A 12,324-nucleotide genomic window follows, 5' to 3' on the forward strand; every position below is an offset into this window, starting at 1 on the left:
GCATGTTATATTTCTCCAAAGAGGTGTATTAAGGCAGTTATTTCTGCGTTATTGAGTGGGCATGCTATAGAGGATGTGTATATAGTATAGTTTTGTGCAGGGCCCCGAGAATCTTCCGTTGGATCACATGCACTAGTTTTTCAAGCTCATTCACTAACCTCTATAGTTACATAACGTCTCAAGCCCCGGAGGCTCGCTATACTCACCTCGGACTAAGCAGACCCCGAATCCTGACCTGTGCTGTCTGCGTCGCCACTTACTTTGCGTGCGAGACAAATGGTTCCGCAGGAATGCTACCACTGCTTTAAAGTTCCCGCCACTGTTGACATTTCACCCGCCTCGTTTGGTCGAACGTCCATTTGCGCGCGCGCGCGATGGTTTGCATATGAATGTGCAATAGTGTCTCTACGTATGGCCTGACGTGTCCTTTCGAAACGTCCCGCTTGCTATACGTGATTTGCCGTATACTACCGTTGCGCCCTTGGGCGTCATTCTTGAGAACGAGGCCAGAGCAATCGCTGTGCTTCTGCGAGTTCTTCTGAAACGCCTTCTTTATAAAAAAAAGACGTGCCACTTGCCTGCGAGCTACGCTGCAATGATTTGTAGTGTCTCTTTGTTCTCTCGGGGCGCTTTACAAACCGCGGGTTAATCGTGGGAACAGTAAAGGGCTGGTGGCGCCATCTTTGAGACTGATTGCTTTTTGCTGTTCCGTTCTCACGTGGCTCTGTTCCACCTACTGTTCTTATTTTTTTTTCTCTTAATACTTGCGTGACTCGAGCTTCATTACGTGCGTACACATTGCTCAAATTTCAGGAATACGGAGCATGTCTCAAGGAGCGTTCGTTGTTCTTGCACGCGTTAATTGCGCGAGTCTGTGAAATGTTCTGGAAAGCGTTCGAGAATGTTGTTATTCTTAGCTGCCACGTATACACGTTTGCAACTAGCCAAACGACAATTTCGGCGAGTTGGATAGAATTATTCGTTGGGCATAACACTAGCGTTAAGAAAAACTAGAAACACGGAAAAATTTACCAAAATAACAGAACAGCGATGTGATGTGTGTTTTTTTTTTCAGTTTTGTCCGGGTCTAATTCATTCCTCACGGTTTCTACCTTACGATACATGTTCGCACCTAATTTGACCTTGGTGAAATGAAAAAAAAGAAAGGCAAGAAATAAAAGAAAGTAAATACAATAAAAAAGGAAGGAAAAAAAATTGCCCGCAGCTTCCCTCGGGGGAACACTGAGGAGGATGCGGACCATATAATTGGTTAACGGGGTGTTAAAGTGCGACTTACTTGGGTCGATGGCTAAATTGGTTAACGTGGTTGTGAAATGGGGTGTTAAATTGCGACTTACTTGGGTCGATGGCTAAATTGGTTAACGTGGTTGTAGGAGGGGGTGTTAAATGAGTGAACACGTACACACGTATGCGAAAGGGCGGCGCTGGTCGAAGGGACGTCGATCATTGTGTTTGTGGATTCGTTGGAATTCATTTCACCGCGACCTTGGACGTCGACGCGCCGTACAAACCAACCGACGAGCGGCAACTGAGCGAGCGAGCGCCGACCTTGAGTATATATACAGCACGACGGCGCATGCACTGTCAGCTGTTGAATGTTCTCGAAGCGCGACGCCACATGCGCGTCCACTGGAGAATCAGGAGAATTGTAGATGTCGAACGCGGTGTGTAGAGGAGGAAGGGTGCACAGATGGTGGAGGAGTGAAGCGCGCGCGGTGTGTAGAGGAGGAAGGGATGCACAGATGGTGGAAGAGTGGGCGACGGCGCGACGGCGCATGCGCGCGCGTCAGCTGTCGAATGTTCGAGAAGCGGTGCGGACGGCGCGGATGGCGCACTACAAGGCGCGAGTATAAGATGCTCCGCATCTAAAAGAAAAAAAACAAGGAATTTAGCAGTTCAGTGGGTCCGAGTTGGCTGAGTGTGCGTTAAGTACACCGCCATTAGCAAAATGGCCGTAAACAAAATGGGTTCCGAGTGACGATACAGTGTAATCTCAGCCCAAGTAACGACAGGGAATCAATAAAATACAATAAAAGTACTTATGTTCGGGCTAGTTAGTTTGCGCTCGCATGGGCACGAAAAAGAAAAAAAACGCACTTAAAGTTCCGCCGCTTCACACTGTATAACTGCTGAAACTTCGTCCGCGTTTATTACAGCAACGCAAAATTGACTCGCCTTCAATGCCTGCGTTAAGCGATGCAAAAAAAAAAAAATGAATGTTTTCAGTCCGCTTTTTTCTTTTTGTGTGTGTGTGTGTGCGTGCGTGTATGTGAAAGCGACAGACCGGAAAGATAATGCTCACCTGACTCACGTCTTGAGAAAGAGGCTGCCTTTGTAAAATGCAGTTTTGTTTGGCATTTATTGAAAAAACAAAATGCGGGGTAGTTGGTCATCCGACCACTTGTGCAGCATGGCAGAGTTAAATAATAAACACGAGACGCATATACACAGGACAAGAGCTGAAAGGGGTTGTCCAGCTTACATGTGTCTTTCCCCTAATATGGATCATATACAGGCCGGACAGCGCTTATGTTGCCTGTATGTTAACCGAATTTAATTTCGATACTTCGCTGAGTGTTCTTGCGCAATTTTATGCAGTTTCAATTCATGAGTGATATTCATGGTATTCATATTCATGGTGATATTCATACGTGCATGCGACATGGTTCGCTCATGTATTTATATACGCAGGTACGTATATCTGCTCTGGATTATACCGTGAATGCTCAAGGGACCTCTATTCTGTCCCTTGTTTGAAGCATCAATAAAGCGCCTTTATCAGTGATGAATCGCCTCGGTATATATACTCCAGCATACCATGTTTACAGCTCTTCTGACCGTGCTCAAACACTTCAATGACGAGATGGCGGTATGCCAGTTTATGTAACATACGGCAGTATATGAGCGAACAAGGCCCGCCGCAGTGGTCTAGTGCGCTAAGGTGCTCGGCTGCTGATTTGCAAGTCGCGGGATCGAGTGCCGTCTGCGGCGGCTGCATTTTCGATGGAGGCAAAAGTGCTGTAGCCCCATGTGCTCAGATTTGGGTTCACGTTAAAAACCCCAGGTGTTGTAGATTTCCGGAGTCCCCCACTACGGCATTTCTCGTAATCATGCATGTGGTGGTTTTGGGACGTTAAAGTCCGCATATTGAGATTAATTCTTAATTATTGTATGAGCGAACAGAGAGCCAGAACGCAAGTTCTTTCGTGCTATTCGTTCTACGTCCTAGACGACAGGCATTTATAAAACGAGTACACGTGGTCAATGTCGCATTGTGCTTCTGCGATGTGTGATGCTACCGAAGTGTGCATGCACTGCTATGCATGGAGACATACCAACACTGCTTCTCTTTAAAAAGCGGATGAACGCCCCGTTTTGTGTCGGCGTTTGTAGCAAAGTACGAACTTCACTGCTCTTACTCATCTTTCGGTTCCCTTTTCCTTATTTTTTAGAAGAGCTAGCCAATCGGGTTCAAGCTGGTCAGCTGCCCTGCCCGTTGCCGAAAAGAACTTTCAAGGGTGTTTTAGATGAATTTTACAATCGTCCGTTGTTGGAGTTGTCTCTGAACAGTGGCCGAGATGTTCCTATAGGCACGAAGGTTTTGAGGGAGTTGCGTTTTTTTGCGGGCAACTGGTCTTAGAGACGAACCTTAAACAGCCTATAGCTTAGTGCACTATTGTTCTTTTGTTTGTTCTGTGACTATTTTTGTGTTTTTTCTAACGTATCTATTTCATTGGTCCTCTCTTCTTTTTACCTCTTTTCCAAGAGCATGGTAGCCAATCGATCTAACTGTTTCTTCATCCTCTAGCTCCTTCTGTTCTTCTACCTAATTGCATATGTAGCTAACTGAACGCTAGATTCAGTAGACCTTCCCACCTTCTGTCTTCCAGTAATTTTCTAACTCTCCCCTCTCTACTTCTCTGTCCCTCTCTCTCAAGCTGCTTCCTGCCTCGTGGCTTCCACTACTGCACGATGTGCAGGACACGTCCGAAGCGTCTGAAGCGTTTGAAGGACGCGTCTTTTTCGCGCATGTTACCCCTTTCTCTTCCAGTGTCGTTGTCATCCTAGCTCTGCGCACGTGCTTCTCTGCTCTCTTCTCGCCATGAATGCGTGCATCGTGGCGTGTCGTGTTGACAATGGCAGACGGGAGACGGCGGACACCCCGCGTTCCACCGGCGCGCTACGCACGTGAGCCTGCGTCCCTTGCGACAGCGATCCCGACTGCGATATCGGATGTCCGTCGATGTACGTGTACTTACGCCCCTGCATATATGTCTATAGTCTATACACGAATACATGTACGGGACTACCCAGTGTATGTACGCGTCGCAAACGAGGACTCGGGTCGTTTTCATCGTACGACGTCTAGCATCAGGTACGGGTGTCTCTCGTGCGTGGGATCTTTCGTCCGCTGACGCTTTTCTATACATGCCGCCGCTTTCGACACCCGTCATGAGGACTAGGTTGCTTTTTTTTTGTATGTAAGTTTATCGTTACGTTTCGAGGTCGTTTCTGTACTGGACACGTGACGTGTGCCCGTTGGCACGAAGCCATGTTGTTGCGTCTCCGTATACGTAATTCGCGATCTGTTATGAGCGGCCTTGGCGTCCGCGTTTGTCGTAGTACGCGATGTCCCCGTGTTTAGACGCAACACTCAGAAGGAACGAATTGCCTCTCGCCGCCTCGTATCACTTACGCCTGCTATACGATGCTCATCTCTGTTTTCACCTTCTCTTGGCATGCATAATGGATTGAGCATGCCCTGGTCTGCGTGTAATTTCGTTTGCGTGAACATAAATAGGACTGCTTGAGACGGCTGTATAATTGCCTTAATTTGGCTGCATTTGAAATAAGGACTGAAGTAAACTAAGTCTTGTGCTACAGTGCCGTAGCATTTCTTAATAAAGCAGTATAGAATAAGTGACGAAATAAAGCGTTGTTTTCTGCGGAAAGCTTGTTTCATTATTTTCCAACGTTACTGCGTCGCCACGGAAGTGACATGTGCCCGGAAGGATGGGTTGGGGGAAAAGGCAATAGATCATGAGAAACAAATTAGGGTAGGTACCTTATATGTGAAAAGCAACTGAAGAAATAAATAAGAACAGAGTAGAATGGTTCAACCAACAAATGGGTTTCAAGGCACGTTAGTCGAAATAAATAAACTCGCATGGACAAGATGTGTGGCGCGTAGGCAGGATAGCTGCTGGTCATTAAAAGTAACAAATTAGATTCGGAGACGAGACAATAGCGCGAAGTAAGAAACAGGGGGTTAGGTGGGTTGAAGCGAATAAGAAGTTTCGGGTCATGCAATAGCCGCAGCAAGCGCAGCACCGGTTGATTGGCGGAACATGGGAAAGCATTTGCCCTGCATTGTGCGATGTCAGGCAGCTGCTAATGCTTCTGCTGCTGGGGCTGCTGATATGCTGATGATGATAAAGAGTTTGGTCAGTGACGCTACAAGTTTGCAATCTATACCATGTTCTCATACAAGATGTGGTGAAACTAACGCAGTGTCAAAGAACAAGTCATCAGGAACTATGTTAGTTCAAGCTATGAAACCAAGTCAGCTTAGGATTTAAACGTAATAAATGTACTTTTACCTTATTGTGTTTTCCTATCTCTTTTATTTTAAAAGAGTCAGTTGAACGTGGAGCGTTGTAACTGGATTCCTAAACGAATTCACGCTTGTTTCACGCAGACACAAGCATATCAGGTGACAAGTATACTGTAAGCACAATACCTTGCAGTTTGTATTTAGGAAATGTATGGTCTGCTGGTGTTGGCGACGTCATTCCTGCTAAGCTACCGTCTTTCGTGTGCTTTGTGAATCTATTAGTTTTGCGCTACGACTCGGGGACAATGGTTCATTTTGTAGCCGAAGATTCACGGATTCTCCAGCAGGCAAGAAAAAGAGCCAAGACTACCTGTCTTTTCAGGTGGCTCACTCAGTCGATCTAGGATGCTTTATCGCAGGCATGGCACACGCCTTCGTGTGCCAGAAGAGAAGGAATTTCCCTTATAAGTGTGGTGTCCTTGCTCCAGATGCCGATCGTGCGAGGAAGCGTCGGGGGTCATAAATGAGCGCAAACAGGGACAATGGCAGAGGGAAGCAAAGCTCGCTGTCGTCGGAAACGCAACCGCAAAAAGAACACAGCGTGGATGGCCCAGTTGCAATCGATGAGACGTGTGAAAGCCTGTATGTGGAGAAGGCGTCGACCGCTAAACGTGCACGTACATATGCCGGATTTCAGCGTCGTGTTGTCTACTCGCTGCATCGTCTGTCTACCGCAGAATGGCGCCACTGCATGCTATAGTTGACCTATAGATGGGCGGTTATTGTGTTATATAGATGCATATATGGGTAGCTTCGACATAATGAACTGCTTAACACTAGTTGAAACTATACAGGACGGAGGTAGGAAGGGGAATAAGAAAAAAAGACAGGGAGGTTAACTGTGTCGCAATATCTGCTTTGCTACCTTTTGTTGGAGGAAGGGTAATCAGGGCTAAAGATAACGAAAAAGGAAGTATAAAGGACCAAAGAACAAAAAATAATCCAGTACTATCAGCGAAACCGCAACACGTGCACAAAAGCAGAATCACGAAGTGCGCATAGGCGTTCATTCTTCTGTGATCAAAGCCAATGAGATGTGAAAGGCAGAAAGTTGAGTGGACAAGAAAGATGACCGAATGAATTAGTTAGCTAAGGTTTGTGGCTTATAGTACACTACTGAGGTAAGGTTCGATTAATCGGGCAGGCGAAAGTCCACCTAATCTCCAAAGGAGATAAGCGGTGCTATCTCATGCTATTTTTTGTGCTCCAGTTGTGGATGAATCCACCGTCCGCACTTGTTTCATATTTATCACGGACGTGTTCTACTTTTCCGTGTTTTCCCCCGAAATCCATCTGTTTCTGTAGGCGAGTAGTCAAGTACGCAACAGGCTAAATATTTTCATGTTAAATTAATACCCGTTCTGTCGCTTCCCTCGCCTTCAAGCAGCTGTTCCACACTCTCCTCTTTTCTTGTACCGAACTACAGTTAGAGTCATAGGCGGATGAATATCACTTCAAAGAATAAAGCTTTTTACCCTTAAATTGACTGATTGATTAAATGGTTGCTTGATAGACTTTGTTTCCTTAACTTCTTACATAACGCGTCGATCACTATCGGTGCCGTAGCCAAACTGAAAACAAAGAAACAATAAAATACACAAAATCAATGGCCGTTGATCGGTTGATTAATTCACCTGGCGGCCAAAGTACCCTGTGTATAACAGGTTGACTAAGAGTCCTGGCCAAATTAAAAAAAATAAAAATGAAGTTTACAGTCACTTGTCACACAACTTCAGTGAACAGTTCTATCCGCCGTTATTGCTTTTAGTTAGCCCACCAAGAGAACGACACGATCCGCGATATCCGTGAGAATCGACGACATTGACGCACCGCGTCGGTCCTGCTGCACCAGGCAGCGAATGGGGGTCGTTAGACGGAAAGGACACGTCGTTCCGTATTCGAGCCGCGTCCGCTGTTCGAACGACCACGGGCACTGCGAATCGGCTGTGTTCGCACGTTCTTCCGCGATTTCTTTCCTACACCCGGGCACCCCGCCCGTCCTCCACAGCTCCTCGAATGGCCCTTGTCTTCGCCTCTCGCTAGACTCGCAAGAGCCCTCGGCGGCACCGAGGCGCTACAGAATGGTACATTAAGGAGTATCGAGGCACGTTCCTCTCGTTCGTCGCCGAGGCTTAACGGTTCTTTTGTTCGAGAGCTACCATGGCGAAGTGACGCTGCTGTACACGAGAACACGATTGGGAGTGAGAGAAGTGAGGGTAGGTCTTAGACGCGGATAAACCGTAGGGTGGATAATGGTCCTCGAAGCTTCTGTGTTCGTAGCAGAATGGAAGTGGTTTTGGTAGTAGTGAAGGAGCAGATTGATTGATTCATCAAGGATAGCGTGTTTTTTGTTTGAATGTCAGGACTTCTTTTTCTTGTTAACTACGGTCAAAGAAGGTAAAGAAAAGGCTCAACTTGATCGCTTGCTCATGTCGGGGAACCATGATGTTGACCGAACTTTTCAGAGCAATCTTTTCTTCGTGTAGCCATTGTGAATGTGTGCAGAGTTGCTGTGCATCTTACTCTCGTGCTCGTACAGCTTTAAACATTTACTTCTCTTCGTCTATGTTTTTTTTTTACCTCTTCTCATCGCCTATTCCAAGCTTAAGGTATGTAGCAAACCAGACCTGAGTCTTTAAAGGTGTCGTGCATCTGTCTTCAATGTCTTGTACGTGTCAACCATTTACGACTGACATGCACAAGATATGTCGACAGGCATATACGCATGTCAGCCGAAACGCTGCATGTTTGTGTTTGCGGGTCTGACGTAGAAGCCAGCAGTTTGGTGTCAACGCCTTATGGGGCTTCGTCGAACATCAACACGTCGAGAACACTGCTGCCTCGTAGGAGCTCCTGTCCTTGAAGGGGAACGCAGTCAATATCCCATGGAAGGAAGGGATGAATACTATCCAGATAGAATATTTTCTACCCGGTTAGAAACTATTTCATGCCTGCACTAACACTGCACACGTAGTGTGAACTCAGACTAACGAGATGTTGCCACTCGCTGTTTCGTTCCGACGTAGCCGCTACAATATTAACGGCAATTGCGGGAGGGATATAACGAAATTCCAAATTTTTCGGAAACTATGCACGTGACCGCGATGTGTCCGTACGTATATGCTGAGATGCTTTCGCCTTCTCCCTACGACGACATATATAAATATCCATATCTGTGTCTTGTAACCAGCAAAACGGGAAAATTGAGGTGCATTGGTGACTTACAAGTCGTCGATATTGTCTTGGCTTCGGTGGACGCTTGCTAATGTAAAAATAAGAGAAAGAGAGAAGGGCAATGCGGGAAGACCACTGACGAGAAGCTAATAACAACAGACACTCCCCGAGTCTGTTTGCTATCCCATATCGGTAACTTAGAAAGGGGGGTATGCCAATGCGTGCCCTCTAAAGAAAAAGAAAAGAAAAAAGCTGATAGCTGTCTATCCTTCAACGGCTTCTGAAAAAAAGGGGGGGGGGAGAATTAGATCATTGCTACGAAGGAAAGGGAAAATTAACGGACTTTGGAGTATAAATCACGTGCACAATTGCGCCCCACCAACGATAATTTTAGTTCATGTACCCAGTTCCACGGGGATGTCTCCGCAGTATACAGTTTCCTGTAAACTTCAAGCGTACGCCTTCCGAGAACCAAGTGACGTGGGGAAAACGCTCGGAGTTCCACAGACTTCTCCTGCAAAACGATTTATGCAAACCTTTTTTTTAGGTTTGAAGTTTTTTCGTTTCCTTTTCATGAAACGAAAGTCATGAAGCTCGCTCACGTAAAGCACCACAGAGGGTGCCACATACCGAGTATACCAGGCTCCTACGTGCGTTTGGAATCGGGGCTGAAATAACGGGCCGCATAGAGTCGAGTAGTTGGGAAAGTAGATACAAACGGCCCTTGGTTACGCTGCGAAGGAAAGGACCTCGCTAAAAGAAGGCGACGCAAACACAACCATGGACCAATCTCTAATGCGTCGAAAGCTCGCGTGTTCGCCTGACGGAATCCCCCGCGGGAGAGACCGAGAAACGTTTGTTTTTTCGCGTCGATACGGAAGCGGCGCGGCTTTTTTAGGTGGGCTCTGGCGCGAACGCCAGAGAGAACCACGGTGAAATAAAAATCCGGGGGCAAAACGAAACGAAAGGCAGACTCTCACGGCACGTCGCGGTGCTTTATTATTATTTTTTTTTTCCGCGTTGCGTGCGCTGCGCGCTAGCATTTTCCTTTTGGGGGTCACAGCTGCAGGATCGATTTTCGGGTTGAGAAAGCGGGACCGGGAAAGAAAACCTTGGTCGTTGCCCTTGGTGATCGCAGCGCCATTGCGCAGCCACTGCGAGCATTTGCCGAACTTTGTGAGGTGGGGCGTTGTTTGGACCCATGGCTCTTGAGTGGCTGGGCTCCTTAGAGCGTAGAGTTGCAGGGATCCCAAGCTCACCGTATACAGCAAGCTACAGTTACGAAATTTAGTCTCCCGTAAGTCTTCTTTTAGTGTCCGTTGGATTTGGATACTGGTCATGACGTGTACTGTCCCCATTTCGAACGCCTACATGGCTTTGTCCTAATGTAGTCACCTACGTGGCTTGGTCTGAATCTGGCCGAGCCGCCGTCTGGTGGCGAACGTGGGCATTAGCGTGAGGGTTCTCCACAATTCCTTGTAGGAAGTGCAGCAGTTCAGCAGATTGCCAGGTCTGAAAGAAACATTGAGATTGAATTTAGGTCACACGTAGTCGTCAGCAGAATGTGCATACTTATTTTTTTCTACTCATTCATTGCTATAAACAGTGGAGCCTTGGAAGAAGGACCCCACCTTCAATGAACTTCTTCCTTACTAATGAACGTTCTCTCTCAGTGTTGTTCTTTTATCACGTTTTCCTAACTGACTCCCCTTTTTTTCTTTGTTATAATCAGCATTATATTTTTCTTTCAGGCAAAGTCCATATGATTTCTTCTTCGAACTAGGCGAGTACATTTGTCAGCAGCCGAAACGTTCCTTCTTTCGAATTCCGTTCCGTAAGATAACCTAGATGTCTCGGACAGACTTCTAACAAACGCTGGCAAAAGTGGAAGAAAAGTTTCATTGATTTCTAGGAGGAAAAGTACAACAACACCTAGAAAGAAATACCAAAGAAGTACTTTCAAGTCCACCTTGTTTCGAAGATGTCCCGCCCTTCCAGTTGACCACGGCTATCTGCGCACAGCGATCGCCGAGATTGAAATGCCCGCCTCCGGTTCCATTTGGACCATTGTGTCTTGCGTCGTGCTCACTGCTACATGGAGAAACAATGTTGGCGTGGGACGACCAGCGTCTCATCCCGTCTTGTCCAATATGTATCTTCTGACATCGCTCTTGTACTGGCCGACTTCAATCCCCCGTATGTTACAAATAGAAAAGCATCGCCGAGCGGCGAGTCCACGAAGTTCTCTTGGCTCTGCAAGCAGAGAGAAAAGCTTGCTCCAATTTATTTCTTTTTGTGGCTTGCCGCAGCGATTCGATGCCCTTGTTCTGGCGTTCAATCAGAGACTACACAGATCATTCTGCTCTTTTTCCCTTTTTTCTTTTTGAGTCGATATCTTGGACAATGTATCGCGTACGGTTCGTCTTGTTTTTCAATACGGAACTCTTGTCCCGTGGTGTATCTAAAAAAACAACAAAAACACAGTGATGGATTTTTTAGTATCGGCGACATGGAACTATATAGAATCCAAAGTTCTCGTGCATGGTGTCGAGGAGAAATAACTTATACGTTTTGCGAAAGAATTTCTTGTGCTGATCGCAGTCGTTGTGCAATATGGCGTCCCTTGTGCTTAAGGGGCACTTTCTGAAATACATTATTTTACATGCAGAAAATGAATAGAATGAATAAAGACTCTATTTGAAGAACGGTGAAGTTTTCTGTGGCATTAGGGTGACACTAGAGTCCTCGTCACAGCGTAACGTCGGGCAACCATGTTAAGCAGTTACAAGGACATCAATGAAGCTCTAAGGAGCTTCAAACGCGCAGCTCCACAGTCTTATTACATGAGAAGGACAGCTATGGTAAGTCGAACCAGCCATCGAAGTGGTCGAAAGGTTTAGGCTTTTCGGTATGATGGGAGCGGCCCACTTTGGGCTCGTAACCTAACTAAAGTTTTCCCAGTCATTCATGTATTCATTCAATACAGTTTCTAAAACTACACCAACCAACAGCTTCGCTTCTTTCTTCTTCACAAACAGCTTGAAGAACTCTAAATGTGTTTTGTGGATGTCGAGAAGATATAGTGATAGAGCAAAACTGAATCAGACGTTATCCGAACCATAGGTAGTATATCCTGCTCTCCGATCCTGCACAGAGGTTGTATAGAGATGGAGAGGATGGGATAGAAAGTCAGAATCGAAAGAAGTGTGTAAGGATATCAGGATACTTACACTGGGCGTGTTGTTGCAGGACGTCTGATGAGGTACGGCAAGGGCACGGGCTGCATTTCGTGGTGCGAAATGACCCCCCCCCCCCCCTCTTTCTCATATTTTAGGAAAGTTTTGACAACAAGTTTCAGTCGGAGTTATATACATACTGTCGAAGTTGTGTACATGATCTCAGTTTGCCGCCCCGCCGCGGTGGTCTAGTGGCTAAGGTACTCGGCTGCTGACCCGCAGGGCGCGTGTTCAAATCCCGGCTGCGGTGGCTGCATTTCCGATGGAGGCGGAAATGTT

At 46.5% G+C, this 12,324-nt stretch overlaps 1 protein-coding gene across 5 annotated transcripts in view; it reads left to right on the forward strand.

Moving 5' to 3' along the window:
• Positions 1 to 12,324, forward strand: part of Prosap (SH3 and multiple ankyrin repeat domains prosap) — a 240,418-nt gene that overhangs the window by 162,728 nt on the left and 65,366 nt on the right. The window lies entirely within an intron of this gene.

This window comes from Rhipicephalus microplus, chromosome 8 (assembly GCF_043290135.1).
Source record: "Rhipicephalus microplus isolate Deutch F79 chromosome 8, USDA_Rmic, whole genome shotgun sequence".
Lineage (NCBI taxonomy): Eukaryota > Metazoa > Arthropoda > Arachnida > Ixodida > Ixodidae > Rhipicephalus > Rhipicephalus microplus.